Raw genomic sequence first — 7,510 nt, 5'->3', positions numbered from 1 at the left:
TGAAAGGAGAGGTAACCATTGGGGGATGTGAATCAGTGAATTCCAGCTTATCCACATTAGAGGATATTTAATGCCAAAATCCCTCAATTATATTTCATTCAGGTACAAACCTCTCAATTAACGATTGAGTGCATTACTTTTTAGGACACTTTTTTATCTTTTGTGACACTTTAGAGCACAATCCGCTGGAGACAAACTTTCAAGGAATCCAAGGGAAATGTTGGACAGATATGTCCTTTTGTCCAACGAAAGTATAAAGAAAAATATATTTGTTTTTATTCAGTTTAGTTAGTAGGCATAATAGTTAGTTTCTTTTTTTAGTTAGGACTTACCTTCCGACATTAATATTTTATTTGTTTTTTTTTCATTTTTTTCTTTGTTTTATTTTTTTGCAAAGTTCTTATTGTTTGTTTTTCTCAAAGTTTAAGATATTTGAAGAAAATATAATCATGACAGTAAATTGTAATTTGTTTTTTCTCTATATTTTAACATCCAAATTCATATATATATTATATATATATATATTAACAATTCTATAAAAAAAATGTATGGACATAAAAACTATGGACGGAAATTTGTGGACAAATAAGAAAAATACATGAAAAAAAGATGTGGACATGTATAGATACAAAAATACAAAAAATATTTTAAGAAGTTTCATGGATGTGTTTTCGTTGACAACGTTCTTATATTCTCAATCATCTATAAAAATTTGGATATGGACACTTGGATAATAGAGTTATAAACTATATGTGGACATGGTCATCAAAACTGGACACATACGCTAAAACGTTAACATCCATACTTTCCCTAAGTTTGGTCTATAGTAATTACATATGTTGACATAGTTATGAAATACAAGACCAAGTGAAAGTAGATAAACCACGTTTTGGAGTCTGGATAGGTGTTGAGCTGCATCATCCATAGACTCTTAATGGATGAGAACAAGATTGATGTTTAGGACGTTGTTGTTTGTGGCCTACGTCATAGACTCTTGATGTGGTCATGTAGTCAAAATATCTTGCTGCATCATCCATGGATTCTTGCTGTTGTCATGTCAAGTTTGGCCCAAAAATCCATCTAGTCATATAATCAAAGTATCGATTCAGAGCACTAGTTGTAGAAGACCAAAAAAAAGATAAATAAAGAATTGTTTTAATTAAAGTCAAGAGCTTTTACTTCTCAGTTCTCTGATACAAAGAAGAAGTGTTCGACATTTAAATCTCAGAAAGATTCTGATAAAGAAAAGAAGTGATATTGGAATCTGTAAATGTCAAAATTGAGATCTTTGTATAAAAAGAAATGAAGTTAACCTTCACACCACGACAGCTTGTCGTCTTCTTTTCCATAATAGAGGCATGACCTGTTCGTCGCCGCGTCATCTCCGCACCGGAGCTCAGATCTGCTGGCCGTCCTGTCATCCTCTCCACAACGGAGCTTGGACATGCTCGCCGTCACGTTGCCCTCTCCACACTGGAGCTCTCGGATCTCTTCATTCTCTCTCCCATCCACAAAATCTCAGAGATTCGATCCAATTGGAAAATTACAACACAAACAAGAAAAACATAAAAAGTTAGGGATTTCGAGAACTGTTTAAAGTCAAAAAGATTAAAGAATTCAAAATATAAACCTCTGTTGTCGATCTGCGGTGAAGAAGGTTGACTATTGAGGTTCCCTTTCTTCTTCGACTTCGATTTAGCCATGGTTTCTCGAAGCTGAACGAGGTTCGGGGATAGATGATGAAAAGTGATAGTTGCAATTAGGGTTTGAGAAACTATGAAAGTGATTTCAATTTTTTGTCTCAGAATATGAGAGATAATGGATGAATTGTATTTTACTATATTTCTTTAATTGAGATGTCTGTCCAATTGGACGGATTGTTGTTTTAGTTAAAAAAAAATTAGTTACGAAAGAAGGAATGTTAAGAAGAAACAAAATTGGGGGTATAAGAGACAATCAACACAGATAAAGTGTGCCTCTAGCAACATGTGTGATTGTGTAAATTGAAAGTGAAAATGTGTCTTAAAGCGTAAAAAATTCTTATCGATTCAACGTATAAACCACCCCCAAGTCACTTATTTTAATAATTCGACCCCTCCTTCTACAGAAACGTTAAAAGCTGTAATTTGTAGTTAGGACCAAAACACATCGTTTCATTTATGACCAAAAACATCACAAATATCTGTATTTCTTTTTCATCTCATTCCAAAATCCCCAAATCAAAAATTTTAGGGTTCTTGTAAGTTCTCACCAATCTTTTTCCAATCTTCTTCTTCTTCGTTCTGGTAAGTTAGAGTAGCTATTTTGGTTCTTATGTTTTCGATTTCTGTTCTTATTTTTCAGCTCTCTGTTGGTTTTTATTCCAAAATCCCTAATAGCTTTCGATTGTGGTTGTTGATGTTTGAAGTTTTTGTTGATTTGTAAGAGATCGATAGTCACAAACACACAGATAATACGCAAAAAGCACATAAAGAAACTGTGTAATGGTTTTATAACGCTCCGACCCGTCCACGGCTAATGGGCCACCCATGCCCGCTCTCTCGGCCCATGGGCCCCATCCAATCCGACGGTCGGTCCGTTAATTTCTGAAGGCTCTAAATTATTGTTTACTGACCCTGCAATCACCACCCGACCTTTCCCCATGCTTTAGCCTCACTCGCACGCTATCGCGAATCACTTCCCGATAGGTCACCCATCCTTCCACTACTCCAGCTCAAGCACGCTTAACTCTGGAGTTCTTTCAGAATGTGCTCCGGAAAAGGTAAGTCAACTTTGGTGACATAGGTAGCCAAATCAATTCTCTTAAGCTTTTTCACATATCACAACTCGGGATGTTACAATTCACCCCCTCTCAAAGAACGCAACGTCCTCGTTGCGCTCCACGACAGGTCTCAAGACGCCTCTCAGGTCAGAACTGAGATGGCTAACCAGCTCTGATACCACTTATAACGCCCCGACCCGTCCACGCCTAATGGGCCACCCATGCCCGCTCTCTCGGCCCGTGGGCCCCATCCCATCCGACGGTCGGTCCGTTAATTTCTGAAGGCTCGAAATCATTGTTTACTGACCCTGCAATCACCACCTGACCTTTTCCCATGCTTTGGCCTCACTCGCACGCTATCGCGAATCACTTCCCGATAGGTCACCCATCCTTGCACTACTCCAGCTCAAGCACGCTTAACTCTGGAGTTCTTTCAGGATGTGTTCCGGAAAAGGTAAGTCAACTTTGGTGACATAGGTAGCCAAATCAATTCTCTTAAGCCTTTTCACATATCACAACTCGGGATGTTACAGGTTTTTGGATATATGTTGTATCTGCAGGATATGTGATTTATCATTAGAGAAGGATGAAGAAGAGGAAGCAAAGTTGCAAAGTTCAAAGCGCAGACCAAGGAACAAGTTAACACACCTCAAGACTTGCCTCCTCGACTTCTTGTCGCTCACAAGGTAACATCTTACTTTAACCTCTTTAGCTTGGTTATATTTGATATGATGTTTGTTTGTCTGAAAAAAAAAATTATGTTCCGTAAAACCAAGATAAAAGGACTTAGGAACTTCACTGGCACAACCAGATTCCAGGGATGGTCATCTCAACTGCTGAAGATGGGTTTAACATCTTGATGCCATACAACATTCAGAACACACTTCCTGATCTCGCAGCCTGAAAAGCTTGTGTCTTTTTCCTACAAAACTTATGTAGTCTCTTGAGAGTTTTGTATTGTCCTCCCTGTTTACTACTTCAAGAATTATACTCTTTCACACTTTGATGTTTTATAACCGTCAGTTGGTTTTAATTTATGACAAAATGTCAAAGAAAGTTTTGAAAAGCATTCTCTTTTATTATGAATGTATTATTTCACAACATTCAAGCATTCATAATTGGTCGATTGATTTTAACTGCTACAAAATGTCAAAGAAAATGCAAAAGGCGCAAAAGCCATTCATAAATAGGCTTCCCGTTTTAAGTTTACGGAAAGGAGCTTGCTTGCTTAGAAACTACCACTTTGCTCGTGCGTGCCAAATAACCTTTCACAAGGTTTTTGAATATCAAACTCGTCATTTTACATAACTAGGGCTGTCCCGCCCTATGAACGGAGTATACTTTACTTGTAATCTAGATTGTTATAATACTCTTAATCATCTGGAGCATCAATTTTAGGAATTTTCTCATTCTCCAATTCCTAGGCGAGAAACAAAAAAAAAGTTGTTTTGTAATATACAAAACTGGTGACTTTGATTTGTGAAAACAGTTTGAATCGGATAAAAAGTGGTAGGCTAATACATGTATTTTACAAAATAGAAACAATATAGAAAAGAATACAATAGAAGGAGATGAAGGAGGCCCATCGGAGGCAACTGGCCGACGTGGATGACATAGAAGAACCTCTTTTTTTTTATTAAAAGATTTTTTTTTTTATTAAAAGAAGAACATAATCTTAGCTTTAAAGATAAGACAATACAGCTGTTTTGAGCATTCGACCACGAAGCAAAAGTTGCTGTGATAAAAAATAACTTTTACAAAATATAGTTGGGAGCATTGACCCACCAAACATGAGACCCACTAAGCTTTTGTGACCCAAACAAAATTTGACCATTATTATCTAATCTAACAATAATAAAAGTTGGATATAGTTAAAAGAGAAGCTGTCCACGTCGTCTAAAAAAATCGACCAATCATGTTCTTAAAAATGGCCATGTCATACCGTTGTTTCTCAACACAGAATAATAGCAGACCAATTCATATGGGCCGACAATATTTGGTTGTGGTCCGTTTTAAATAAGTCCAATTCTTATTCCAAATACAATGGTCGTCGATACGTGTGATCCTTCTACTTCGCCTCATCTTTTCCGATTTCTACAGACTGCCGTTTATTTTCGTCGAAGGTTACAGCAAATTAAAGACGATCAATAAATCTTATCTCACATCCCAATTTCATTTTATTTTGATCGTCTCTCGCCGTTACACATCCTAATCTACATCTCTGGAGAAACCGATGGCTGATACATCTCAAGATCTCACTTTTACGGCGTTTCGTCTAATAAAATGTTGTAGTTTTCGCCTCTACACCCTTCAAACTTGAGGCGAAATGGTATCTCAAATGCATGGTATTCATTTGAGACATCTTTTTCCCACTGATATGGCGTCTTCTTCGAGCGGGAAGAGGGCTTCTCGTCATCTTCACTGAGAAGGGATATGACGGAAGAGAAAGATGAAAAAATAGTCCCAAATCTGGTAATAATCTTTTCTCAGTCTCCCTTATTGATCGTTTTCCAGTTTTCGTAGGAATACAATTGCTTTTGCATATTAGTTAGAAATTGACATTGATGATTTGCTTTAGTAATTCAACATAAAGTGTAAAGATTAGTTTATTTATCATTTCTCGATATTGAAGGGATTAACTTCATCTCGGCTTAAATATTTTCTTCTGCTATGACTGGACCTTTGATTTTTTTTATATTCATGTTAAAGACAAATCTTACATTGCTTTCCACGATTAAGAGTGTGGAGTTCCTGTCCATGATGACAAGTATGTGGTCAACTCTCTTTTGCCTAGCCTGCTAAAATATGCTCTTTGTGGATTATAAACACTCTTATTTCTTAAATTCAGTTTCGAGCTATTAAGCATGTTTGTGCCCTTGCGTGAAGACTCTCTTTCCTAAAGACAAATATTAAGGTAACTAGAATCAAACTCTTATGGCAACATCTTCTTCTTACGACCTTGAATCTCAAGTGCTTTTGCTTTGTTTGAACATGGGAGTTTTCCTAGACATTGATCCAATAGCAACATCTGAACTAACAAATAGACAACATCCCCTGCGATTGCAACCCCATCATTACTATTTACGTGGGAAAACCAAATTGGCAAGGTAACTTAATACTTATAATCATGATCATTGTTTGAGTAAATTTAGCTTTTGCTACTTAGTTTGTTTTACAGTTAAAATCATGACATTTTGGTTTCGATCATAAACATTTACAAAGAATTCTACATCATTCCTTAATTGTTCCTCTTAGCTCAGGTACTATACTAAATTCATAATTTTTCATCGTTTTGAAATAAGCAATGTTTGAATCCATTCAAAATGTTAGACACTCTTTTTTTTTTCTTTTGCAGTGGACGTTGGTTGAGGATAATGAAATCAATGAAAGGCCAAATGAACTGAAGTATCTATCCACCATGTTAGTGGTTGCAGCTAGGACAAAATTCGAAGAAATGGACTTACTGGCTTATGGTTTTGGTGGCTGTAACCATTTCGAGCCTCGCAATAGTGTTCACTATTTATTGGGACATTTTCAAGGATTGGGGTCTCATGAACCGCAATTACAACAATTACAAGGAGGAGTATGGGATGATGAGTATGAAAATGATGACGATGATTATGCGGAGAAGTGGAGGAGGAGAGGAAATGATGGAAACAGGTCGGTCACTGGGTCATTTGGGTCGGGTAGTGAAAGATCCAAATTCTGGAAACGATTTTGATGTTAGTGAACTTCGAGAGGAGGAAAATATTTCTCCTGCTAAGAAGAAACATTACTGTAGACATACAAATTCTCAGATCCAAGCAAATGGAAGTGTAAGTTTAGTTTCTTTTTTTTTTCTTTTTGATTTTATCCTCTCAATGTGTTACTCATATATCAACTTCATTTTTCTGCTTCATCATTCCAATCCGAAAAGCATGAATGTGTAGATATGGGGGAAAAGAATAATATCTCGGAATGGATGGTTTCTTTTCCATGTAGTCATAACATCGAAAGTTGTTAAAGACTATAAACTGGTATGTTTCGTTAAATCTGTACCTTTATGAAATAAGATCTCTTTAATCACAGTACTCTACGCACAATATTATTGTTTATAACAAAGACTGGTTATAGATATCGTAACGTTGAAAATCTTCTTTTAGGATGTTACATAGAGTTGTGTGTAAATGAATTATCGTAACGTTGAAACTCTTTAGCTTTGCCGAGTACATAGAGTTTTCAGTTATTCACATACAACTGATCATATATTCATTGGTCATCTTCCTTCTACGGAGTATGGCCCTGTTCGGCGGTGATGCAAGGCAGAGTTGCAATGGTAAAGTCGTGACGTCTCACTTCTTTTTTCAGGCCTTGAGTGGACAAGTGTGTACACACCTTTGCTTTAACACAAGCTTTAACTGCAGTTTTTCGAAAAGAAAAGCTTCAGCTTTCAAACGCTTACCTGAATCAACTGGTTAGGATGATTGTCTGTCCAATTGTGGAAACAGACATAATTTATCATAGGTTCTTACTTTAGGACATTATGATAATACAGGTTTAAAGAACGATTCGTCTTTGGTTACATAGATGTTAATCTAATCCTTTGTGTCATGGATATACTCATCTAGCGTTTGTGCACTCATATAGTTGCATCAAAATCAGAAACTGAGAGTTGGAAGAACAGTTTGAAAGAATCAGAAAGACTGCAACAAATAGCAAAGAAGCAAATATGTAATTGTTGTTAATTTGATTTAGGCCAAGGCAACTATT

At 36.4% G+C, this 7,510-nt stretch overlaps 1 long non-coding RNA gene across 1 annotated transcript; it reads right to left on the bottom strand.

Annotated features, from left to right (window-relative positions):
• Positions 1–668: 668 nt before the first annotated feature.
• Positions 669–1,835, bottom strand: LOC125591768. The gene is made up of 2 exons (XR_007327879.1): positions 1,314–1,835; positions 669–1,080 (listed from the first exon to the last, which is right to left on the bottom strand). It is a non-coding gene; the product is annotated as an uncharacterized LOC125591768 (long non-coding RNA).
• Positions 1,836–7,510: the final 5,675 nt, after the last annotated feature.

This window comes from Brassica napus, chromosome C8 (genome assembly GCF_020379485.1).
Source record: "Brassica napus cultivar Da-Ae chromosome C8, Da-Ae, whole genome shotgun sequence".
NCBI lineage: Eukaryota > Viridiplantae > Streptophyta > Magnoliopsida > Brassicales > Brassicaceae > Brassica > Brassica napus.
Note: the sequence above shows the minus strand (reverse complement) of the source record. Positions and strands in the feature narration are given on the sequence as shown.